Below are 12,240 nucleotides of genomic sequence, written 5' to 3'. Positions count from 1 at the left end.
TGGGTACTGGGCAAAATAAGCTGCAACTCCCCCTCACCCCAAAATGGAGGTGGTTAGATTCTGGAAAAGAGGCAAAGGCCAATAGATAGCTATGCCCATAGAACTTTTCTTAAAAGTAGGCATTAACTAAAGAAGTGTCCATACTAGCAACAAAGCTACTCACTATAATCAAGGCTCAGCACAGGAAACAAACAGACAAAAAAAATAGAGAAATGAGAAAACAAGCCAACAAAATGCTCCAGAAGCTCCTAACTCCCTCAAAGCTGATTTAGGAAGGATAGGGGGACCAAAAGTAATATAGCCAAATCTGAAAGGATAACAATGGAGGTAACAAAACAGATCAACAAGGTGCTTAGAGAACTCAAAGAAAACAAGGAGAGAGGGCTTGGGATTTAGCTCAGTGGCTCCGTGCCTGCCTTGCAAACGCAAGGTCCTGAGTTTGATCCCTGGTACAAAAAAACCCCACAAATAAACAAACAAAAACATAACTAAAGCGATAATGATCTTAATCAAGCAAATGATCAGTGAGTCTAGGGAAGACACTAATAAAAAACTAGAGAAAGATGCAAACCATAAATGCCCAACATAGAAAATAATTGGAGTCCAAAGAATTCCAAACAGAAATCCAGGAGATTAAAAATTCTAATAAAAGTATGAGAAGTAGAAGAGACCAATGTGAATACAGACTGTTAGATCTAGAAGACAGGACTGTAGTTGTTGATCAGTTAATGAAACATACTTTAAAACAAAAAGAGAAAGTGAAAAATATATCCAACAGTTGCTAGGTGATGCAAAAAAGACTAATCTAAGATTAATTGGAATTAGTGAAAAAATCAGAAGATGGCACAAAGGAAGAAATAACCTGTTTACAGAAATATAGCAGAAAACTTTCCAAAAATGGAAAAACAATTTAATATACAGATAAGTGAGGTATATAGAAACCCAAATAGCAATGATCAGAAAAGAACCACCCAAGACACCTCATAATCAAAATACCAGAAATCCAAGATGAGATCAGAATCTTTAAATCTGTTAGAGAAAAAGCAATAGATCACTTACAAAGGAAAACCAATCAGAATTACAGCAGACTTCTCAACATAAACCATAAAGACAAGGAGACCTTGGAGGGAGGTGTTTCAAGCCCTCAAAGGAAACAACATCCAACACAAATTGATATGTCCTGAAAAATTATCTTTCAAAACTGATGGAGAAAAAAATTATTTCCATGATAAAGAGCACCTAAATAAGTTCATGACCACCAAACCAGCACTCCAAAATATTCTCAAGGATATCCTATAAAAAGATAATGAAGTTAACAAGAGTCAGTAGAATGAATATACACTAGGCAGGGTGAGCAGTTAAGTACAAGTGAAAGAGAAATAATTGGCAGCAGAAAAATAAGACAATGACAAGAACAATTTAATACCTGTCAGTTATAATCATCAATGTGAATGGTCTCAGTTTACCAATAAAAGACACAGATTAGCAGAATGGGTCAAGAAACAAGATCTAATGTTATGCTGCATACAAGAAACACACTGAACCTGAACAGAAATTCATAGACTAAAAAAGAATAGAACACATTATTCCATGCAACAGGAACTTGTAAATAAGCAGGAGTAGCTATGCTACTTTCAGACAAAGTGAACTTTAAGCCAAAACTGATAAGAAGAGGCAAAGAAAGTGACTAAATATTACTGATTAAGGGAAACGGTCAACAGGAAAAGAACCAAATTCATTTTGAACAATTGGACTTAATAGATACATACAGAATGTTACACCCAACAAAAACAAAATACAGAATCATTTTGGCTGCATAGGAAATTTCTCCAAAATAGGCCACATGCTAGCCCATAAAGCATGCTCAAGTAAATGCAAAAGAATCAGAATTATCCCATATATATTATCAGATAATAGTGTGATGAAACTAGAAGTCAATGACAAAAGGAACCACAGAAATTGCACGAACACATGGAAATTAAACAACACACTCTTGAATAATCAATAGGTCACAAAAGAAATTAAGGAAGAAATATGACAGTTCCTAGAATTAAATGATAATGCCAGTACAACATACCAGAATTTATGGGACAAAAAAAACAATCCCAAAAGGGAAGTTTATAGCTATGAATGTCCACATTACAAAAACAGAGTGAGTCCAAATAATTAACCTAATGATGCACCTCAAGGTCCAACAAAAAGAGGAAGAATCAACCCAAAGCTAGTACAAGGACAGAAATTATAAAGATCAAAGTAGAAATCAATGAAATTGAGACAAAAAAATACAGTCAATGAATTGAAGAACCAATTTTTCAAAAAAATAAACAAAATAGACAAACCCTTAGCCAATCTTACCAAAAAAGGAAAAAGAAACAAATCAATGCAATTAGAAATGAAAAAGTAAAATTACAATGGGCACTACCAAAATCCAGATTATTAGCAACTACTTCACAAAACTGTACACCAATAAATTGGAAAACTCAGACGAAATGGTGAGTTTCCTAGTTGCATATGAATTACTGAAACTGAACAAAGAAGAATTAAAAATCCTGACTAATCCAAAAACAGGCAAGGAAATTGAATTTTAAAATCTATCAACTAAGAAAAGCCCAGAACCTAATGGACTAGTGAATTCTGCAAAAACTTCAGGGAAGATCTAACACCAATTCTCTACAAATTCTTAAATGAAATTAAAAGGAAGAGAATATTCCCAAAGTTATTCCTGAAAGCTAGCATTACTCTCATTACAAAGCCACACAGGATCCAAAGAGAAAAGAAAACCGGGCAATCCTCTAATGAACATAGATGAAAAACCATCAAGATACTGGCAACCAGGATGCAATAAATCATCAAAAAGATCATAAATCATGTCCAAGTGGGCTTTATCTCAGGGATGCAAGGATGGTTCAACACAGGCAAATCAGAAAATGTAATCTATTGCATAAACAGAAGTGAGAACAAAAATCACATGATCATCTCAATCAATGTAGAAAAGGTATTTGACACAATCCAACATCCATGCATGATAAAAACCCTAAAAACAATAGGTATAGAAGAACTTTATCTCAATCTGATAAAAGGTATTCATGACAAACCAATGGCCAAAATCATGTTAAATGGGAAGAAGTTGAAAGCTTGCCCTCTAAAATCAGGAACAAGACAAGGATGTCCACTATTACCACTTCCATTCAACACAGCCCTCAACACGTTAGCCAGAGAAATCAAGAAAGAGATAGAAACAAAAAGGATATGTTGTAGTTTGTCTTAGATGCCTCCCCACAAAGACTCATGTGCTCATAAATGGGGCTTTTCACAGCTGGCTGGATCAGTGTGATACTGGGATTAAAGGGGTAAGATACTAAATTAGTTCACTGATTGAAACTAACATAGTTTTGAATATGGTTGAATAGATTTACTGAAGAGTGAACCCCTACCCTGGGTGTGGATGGCACCACCCAAAGGCTTGTGGCCTGGATGGGAAAAAGGGGAAAGGCAGGCTTGCTGCTTTGCTGCTTTGCTGCTTTTGCTGATTGCTATCTCCTGCCTGCTCTGTCATGGTTTGTTTCTCACCTGCCATGCCCCTCTGCCATACTGTCCTGCCTTGGAGCCAACTAAATGTGGACTAAACCTCTTCAAACTATAAGCTAAAATAAACCTTTTTTCCTTTAAGTTTGGGTGTTGAGTATTTTGTTCCAGCAACAAGAAAAAACTAAGAAGGGATACGTATAGGAAATGAAGAAGTCAAAGTATCATTATTTGCAAATGACATAATTTTCTATTTACAAGACACAAAAATTTCCACTAAAAAATCCAAGAATTAATAAACAAATTCAGCAGTGTGGCAAGGTACAAAATCAACACAAAAAATTCATAGTGCTTCTACACATTAATAATGAACTCACTGAAAGAAGCTAGGAAAAGAATTCCATTCACAATAGCATCAAAAAAAATTAAATACTTAGGAAGTAAAAGAGCTCTACAATGAAAACTGCAGTACACTGAAAAAGAAGGTTAAAGAGAAAATCAGAAAATGAAAAGATATCCTCCGTCCGTGGGTAGGCAGAACCAATATTGGCAATGGTCATACTTCCAAAACTGATGCAGAAATTTAATGCAATCTCAATCAAAATACCAACAACATTCTTCGCAGAATTAGAGAAAATGCTCCTGAAGTTTATATGGAACCAGAAGAGACCTAGAAGACCAAAAGCAATCCTCAGTAATAGATTTCAAGTTACAGTACAAAGTTACAGTGTTAAAAACAGCATGGTACTGGCACAAAAACAGACAAGTGGATTAGTGGAACAGAGTGGAGGATGCAGAAACAAGCTCAGAAACATACAATAATCTGTTCTTTAACAAAGGGGCCAAAAAACATACACTAAGGAAAAGTAGGCTCTTTAAAAAATGGTGCTGAGGAAACTGGTGCTCCATATGCATAAGATGGAATCTACACCCATATCTCTCATCATGTATGAAACTAAAATCAAAATGGTTCAAAGATCTAAATGTTAACATAGAAACCCTTAAGCTGCTGGAAGATAAAATAGGTAAAACTCTTGAAGCATTCCATTTGACCTATCTAGTCCCCTTCTGGAAATCTTCTTAAAAGAGTTAAAGTCATCACATTACAGTGATACATGAATACTCATGTTTATAGCAGCACAATTTATATTAGCTAAGTCTTGGAAAGATTCTATCTGCCTATCAACACATAATTGGATAAAGAAAGCTTGATATTTATACACAATTGTGTACTACTGTACCATAAAAAAAAACTTGAGGCATTTGTAGGTAAATGGATGCACCTCAAGATCATAATGTTAAATGAGATCAATCAGACACACAAGTTTAAATATTGTATGGTTTCTCTTATATGACAAACCCAAAATATAAATAAAGAGCAAAATAAAAAATAGATAATAAGAAGAAAGGAGGTATTTTCAAATGGGGAGAGAAAGAGAGAGAGAGAGAAGAAAAGAGGTGAAAAAGAGAATTGAACAAAAAATGGAAGCAGAACTTTAACCAATGTGAAGGGGAACAAGAATTGGAGGGGGCAGAGAGAGATGGGAGGGGAAAGAGATAAAAAAGAATTAAGATGTGGTGTGTACATATTCAAACTCTCGCATGACAAATGTAGTAATTATGTATTGCAAACAGGTGCTAAAAAAATATTTTAAAGTACTTACAGTGAATAAAAAAGTGGGTTACTTCGGTACTCCACTCTTGCCAATAGACATGTTATCCAGAAAAAAATTCAATACAAAAACCTCAAGTTAAATGATACCATAGATCAAATAGACTTAACAGATATTTGCAGAACATTCCATACAACAACTGCAAATACACATTCTTTTCTGTAACTCATAGAACTTTCTGCAAAATATACCATATTTTAAGTGAATAAAGAAACTCTTAACAAATACAAAAATTGAAATAATATTTTTTATTTTATCAGATAACAATGAAATGAAATTAGATTTCAGCACATCAAACTACAGAAACTATATAAACACATGGAGGTTGAACAATTCACTTCTGAACTATCAGTGGTCATTTAAAAAATTAGGGGGAGGATTTTAGAATTCCTAGAATCAAATGAAAAGGAAACAACACACCAGAATCTCTAGAATATAGCAAGTGCAGTTCTTCAGGGAAGTTTATGAGTGTCTACATCAAAAAATCAGACTGACCTCAAACAAATAACCTAATGATGCATCTCAAGGTCTTAGCAAAATAAGAACAAATCAGAGCCAAGCTCCATAGAAGTAAACAAATAACAAAATCAAAGCTGAAATTAATAAAATAGATACTAAAGGAATAACATGAAGGATCAATGAAACAAAACCTACTTCTTTGAAAAGATAAGACTGATAAATCTTTAGCTAAGATAACAAAAAGAAAATCCAAATCAATGTAATTAAAGATAAAAAAGGGGAATATTATAACAGATAACACTGAAACCCAGGACTATTTTGAAAGCAAATATTAGAATAAATTGGAGCATCTAGAAGAAACAACTAATTTTCTATACATATTATGACCGAACAAAATGGAACCAAGAGGCTATAAAAACCCTAAACCAATCAGTAGCAAGCAATGAGATTGAAGCAGGAATGAAAAGTCTCCGAATAAAGAAAAGCTCAGGACCAAACAGGTTCACTGCTGAGTTTTACCACTTTTAAAGAAAACTAATACCATGCTATTCTAACTACAGCATGAAATGAAAGGGAAGGCAAAGCCGGTGATTTAGCTCAGTGGCACTGCACGGGGCTCGCAAGCACAAGGTCCTGAGTTTGATCCCCAGTACCAAAAAAGAAAAAAGAAAGGGAAGGAACACCGTCAAACTCATTTTGTAATGCCAATATCAATCACCCTGATACCAAAACCAAATAAAAACAAAAGAAAACTATAAACTAATATCCTTGATGAACATAGATGTAAAAATCCTTAATAACATACTTGCAAACTAAATTGAAAAACACATTAAACCATAATCAAGTTTTTTCCATTGCAGGACTTCAAGGATGGTTCAACATATACAAATCAATAAATGTAAAAACATCACTTAAATAGAATCAAGGATAAAAATCACATGATTACCTCAACAGATGTAAAGAAAATCTTTGACAATATCCCATTTCAATAAAAGCCCTGAGACTGAGAAGGTAGATACAGAAGAATCTTACTTCAATATAATAGTGTATACAACAAACTTAAAGCTGAAATCATTCTGACTGGGGGAAAACTGAAAACATTTTTCTAAGATTAGGAACAAGACAAAGATACCCAGTCTCATCACTCCTATTTATATTGTGCTTGAAATTTTAGCACGAGCACTTAAGCAAGAGAAAAAATAAAAGGGATACAAATAGGAAAGGGATATGTCACAATATGCTTGTTTTCAGATATTATTCTATACTTCAAAGACCCTAGAGATTCCACGAAAAGAATTTTAAAGCTTATAAACAAATTCAGCAAAGTAGAAAGATACATGATCAATATTTAAAAACCAATAATAAATAGCTGAGAACAAACTATGAAAACAATTCCATTTACAATACCTTCAAAAAATAAAAGACCTAGGAATCAAACTAACCAAAGAGAGAAAAGGCCTCCACAATGAAAATTACAGAATACTGAAAAAATAAATTGAAGAAGACACTGGAAGATGAAAAGACCTTCCATATTAATGGATAGACAGAATTAATATTATTAAAATGACCAAATTACCAAAAGCCATCTACATATTTTATGCAATCTCCATCAAAATTCCAATGATATTCTTCAGAGAACTAAAAAAACTCCTAAAATTCATATGGAAACACGAAAGACCCAAAATAGCCAAAGTAATCCTAAGCATAAAGAACAAACCTAGAGTCCTCATAATACCCTATTTCAAGTTAGACTACAAAGTCATAGTAACAAAAAAAACCCCACTGTACGAGCACACATGCAAGATGTGATCAAAATATGTAGTGAATGGATACATTTTCAAAATTTATTACAGTAAAAGGCATATTGATCTTAATCCTGCTCAAAATACTTGCCCTCACTTCAAACACACATCCTAATGTTCTTGCTACTTTCTGAAGCACTTCTGGAAGCCCTCTTTCATGTCCTCATGAGGTATGATAAAATATGTGGTGAATGCTGCTGCTGTGTACCATCCAATGGAAGGGTAGACTTGTAAAAACATTTCAATGTGTCCTCATTCACCTTATTCATTGTATATTGAACCATACAACTTTACATTTCCTTCAAAGTCAAAATGACCATGAAAGGTAATGGCTTTGAATTGATTCAAGATACCAAGGCAACTAAAACAGCGTAACTAAAGACACTTATGAAACACAACTTCTAGAACTGCTTCAGAAAGTGGCAAGAATTAAGTAATAAGTGTGTTCAAAGTGAGGAGGAGTATTTTGAGGGTGATTAATTGCAATGTGTCTTTTACTGTAATAAAATTTTTAAAATTTAAATATTCGTCTTATTTTTCAATCACATCTTATAGATCAATGGATAGAATAGAGGACTCACACCCACATAACTACTGCCATCTACATCTTGATGAAGGAGCCAAAAATATACATTGTATAAAAGACAGCCTCTTTAAAAAAGGAAAAGGAAAAATTATGAGAAAGAAAAAGAAATGGAAACAAAGTCTATGTAAATAGGGAAGGGTGGCAGGGGTGAAGGACGCATAGGTAATGGGGGAAAAAATAAGAACTAAGATACATCACGTTCAGGTACAAACACCCAATGATAAATGTAAAAGTATTGTATACCTAAAATGTACCAATTAATATATAAATTTAAAAAATAATAAAATAAAATGAGAATTTAAAAAAATGGCCCTGGTAAAACTGGATATCCCTATATAGAAGATTGAAATTAGATCCCCATCTTTCACTCTGTATAAAAATTGGTCAAAGACCTAGGTATAAGACCTGAAATTTTGAAAGTAATAGAAGAAAATATAAGGGAAAAACTTCAAGAAGTAGGCACAGACAATGACTTATTGAATAGCTCAGGAAATAACAGCAATAATGGATAAAATGAGATTACATCAAACTAAGAAGTCCTGCACAGCAAAGGCAACATTAAGAACAAAGAGAGCCTACAGAAGGGGAGAAAATCTTTGCCCGCTACTCTTTCAGAGAATTCATATCTATATATTTTTTTAAAAACTCAAAGTAAATAACACTGAAACATCAAGTACCCCAATAAATAAGTGGGCAAATGAATTGAACAGACACTTTTCAAAAAAAAAAGTACTAATGACCAATAAGTATATAAAAAGATGCTCAAAGCTTTAGCCATTTGTTACAGCTTGTGTTTAGATATCCCCCCCAAAACCTCATGTGGTCATATGTGGTGTGGATCTAGAGTGTGTGATGCTGGAATTGATTCATGGTGCAATGCTAGGATAAAGGGCACTAGGATTAAGGATGTGAGTGCTACCCACCCAAAGTAGCCTGGATAAGATATAAGAGAAAGAAAGAGCTGTGGATGTCCCTTGCTTGTTTTGCTACCTTCCACCCACCACGAACTGTTTTTCCTCTGCGATTCCTGACTGCCACACCAACCTGCCTTGGAGATCTATTTAGTTATTGTCTGCTTCCCAGTGCTGTGATTTTGCCTTAGTGTAACTTGATATTTATCTACCTCTTCAAACTACTAACTTTAATAGGATTGGATCCAGCTGCTTCTGTGTTAGGCAACTCTTCCTCATTCTTGGTGCCAGCTGGCAGTGGTTGGTCACTCGAACTCACAAGTGTGTACCAGAGACCAGTTCACTTTCTCTCTCCCCAACATTGCTCATGCCCAGATCCTCTCAGGACTGATGATCTGTGAGGGAGGGGATGGTGATGGCAGGGATGGAGCCAGGTGATAGGCAGACAGAGTCTGAAAGTAGCAGGGATGCAAGGGGACTTGGACTCCTTTGAGTGGACTCCAAGGAGGAGTTGGGAAGTCGAGGGGAGATAGAATTTTTTGAGGGGAATTTCAAAAGTGTAGGCCTCTACAGGAAGGAGAGGAGTGTGAAGGGAAAGTGTCAGTGAAGTAGGACCTCAGAGCCTAAGAGTGAGGGGGCTGGGAGACAAGATGGCCAATGAGAGGGGTGAAGGTGTGTGTTACAGGCATCTAGTGTGCAGCAGGCACCTTGCGCTCCAGCTGCAGGGTGCTACTGAATGCAGTGGAGGCAACCTGATCATCTCTGGCATGCTATAATTTTTTTTTTTTGATACCGGGGTTCGAACTGGAGACCTTGCAAGGCAGGTGCCGGAACCACTGAGCCAAATCCCCTGCCCCCCATAATTTTTTTTAAAGATGCTGTACTTTAAAAATTGCAGCCAAAGTTTATGTCATAATATCTGACTTTCCATGGGAATTTTAAATTTGAATACATCATTTTACAATGAGATATCATTAACATTTTTATACAATACTGAATTATTCTCTGTGGAATTTATGTTTTACATTTTTTTCTAAATGGGGAAAGAATTCAACATACATGTAAGCAAATCATAAAGAACTCCAAATAGGCAGGATCAGAAAAGGATTTCCCCACAACATATCATAGTCAAAAATCCCAGAAATCCAACATAAGGATAGAATTTTATAAAAGACATTTATGACAAAACAATGTGGCCATATTAAATGGGGAGAAGCTAGAAGCTTTCCTTTCAAACTCAGGAAAAAAGAAAAGGATGTCCACTATTGCTATTTTTTTTTTTTGTACCAGGGATTGAACTTGGGACCTTGTGAAGCAGGCAGCAGAACCATTGAGCTAAATCCCCGGCCCAGCTTCTTTTTCAATATAATACTCAAAACCATTAGCCATAGCAATCAGGCAAGAGAGAGAAATAAAAATGATATGTACAGGAAATGAAGAGATCGAAGTTTCACTATTTGCAGACAGCATGATCCTTCATATTGAAGACCAAAATATTCCACCAAAAGATTTCTAGAATTAATAACCAAATTCAGCACTGTAGCAGGATAGAAAATCAATACACAAAAATCAATAGCATGTCTGTACACCAATAATGAACACACTGAGAAAGAAATTAGGAAAACAATATCATTCACAATAGCATAAAAAATTAAATACTTAGGAATTAACCTAACCAAGGAAGTGAAATACCTCTATAATGAAAACTACAGAACTCTGGAGCTACAATAATAAAAAAGAAATCACCATAGTATTGGCACAAAAACAGACATGTGGATGAACAGAACAGAATAGAGGATACAGAAACAACTTCAGGCACATTCAGACATTTGATCTTTGACAAAGGGTCCAAAAACATACTGGAGAAGGATGGCCTCTTCAACAAATGGTGTTGGGAAAACTGGTTATCCATATGTAAAAGACTGATTCTATGCACAAGTCTTTCAGCATCCACTGAAATAAAATCAAAATGGATCAAAGACTTAGATATTAAGGCAGAAATAATCTGCTGGAAGATAAAATAGGTAAAGACATACACATAGGCATGGACTTTCTGAACAGAACCCCAACTGCACAAGAAACAACATCAAAAATCAACAAATAGGATTATATCAAATTTTAAAGCTTCTGAAAGACAAAAGAAACAACCAGCAGAGTGAAGAGACAACCTACAGAATGGGAAAAATTTTGCCAGCTACTCCTTAGACAAAGGACCAATATCTAGAATACATAAAAGGACTCAAAAAAATTAGCCCCCCCCCAAAATAAATGGCCCAATTAAAAAATGAACAATTGAAATAAATAGACCACTTCTCAGGAAAAGAAATACAAATGACAAATAAATACATGAAAAAATATTCAGTAACTCTGGCCGTTAGACAAATGCAAATTAAAACAACACTGATATTCCATCTTACTCCATAAAGAATAGCTATCACCAAGAAACCAAACAATTACAAATGCCGGCAAGGCCATGGGGAAAAAGGAATCCTTCTAACATCACTGGTAAGAATGTAAACAAGTACAACCACTATAAAAATCAATATGGAGATTCCTCAAAAGCCTAAAATTAGAAATTCCATTCAACCCAGCTATACCCCTTCTAAGTATCTTCCCAAAAGAGTTAAAGACATCCTATTCCAGTGACACATGCACACTCATATTTATAGCAGCATAACTCATAACAACAAAATCTTAGAGGTGGCCCATATATGCATCAAGGGGTGAATAGGTAATGAAAATATTATATATATATATATATGCAATGAATTGTATAAAGGATAAATCTGAGTCACCTGTAGGAAATTGAATGTACCTTGAGACCGTAATTCTTAGTGAAATAAGTCAGACACAGAAGTTTAAATATTGCATGGTTTATCTTATATGAGAAACCCAAAGTAGAATTTAAAGAGCAAAATAAAAGATAGATAAGAGGAAATAAGGAAATAGATCTTTTGCAAATGGGAAGACGATCTAGAGATGGAGGGAGGGGAGAGAGAGACAAGGGAAGTAAAAAGGATTAAGATATGATATTGCATGTAACAATTTCTCACAATGAATGTATTCATTATGTATCACAGGCATGTACTGATAAAAATAAATAACATGGCTGGGGATTTAGCTCAGTGGTGCCACCACCTGCCTTGCAAGCACAAGATCCTGAGTTCGATCCCCAGTACCAAAAAATAAAAATAAATAAATAAATAAATAAATAACATAAAATTATAGTATGGTTATGTGATTAAAGGACCCCAAAGATACTGCTTTTTCTGACATTATATATG

The 12,240-nt window shown here is 34.7% G+C and overlaps 1 protein-coding gene across 2 annotated transcripts in view; it reads right to left on the bottom strand.

The window, feature by feature from the left end:
• The window catches only part of Scn11a (sodium voltage-gated channel alpha subunit 11), a 143,278-nt gene that overhangs the window by 117,095 nt on the left and 13,943 nt on the right, over window positions 1-12,240 (bottom strand). The window lies entirely within an intron of this gene.

Source organism: Heterocephalus glaber, unplaced genomic scaffold (assembly GCF_053883595.1).
Source record: "Heterocephalus glaber isolate CG9 unplaced genomic scaffold, H.glaber_assembly_v1.0 deba00000122, whole genome shotgun sequence".
In the NCBI taxonomy this organism is placed as follows: Eukaryota; Metazoa; Chordata; class Mammalia; order Rodentia; family Bathyergidae; genus Heterocephalus; species Heterocephalus glaber.
This window is presented reverse-complemented; position numbering and strand designations above follow the sequence as displayed.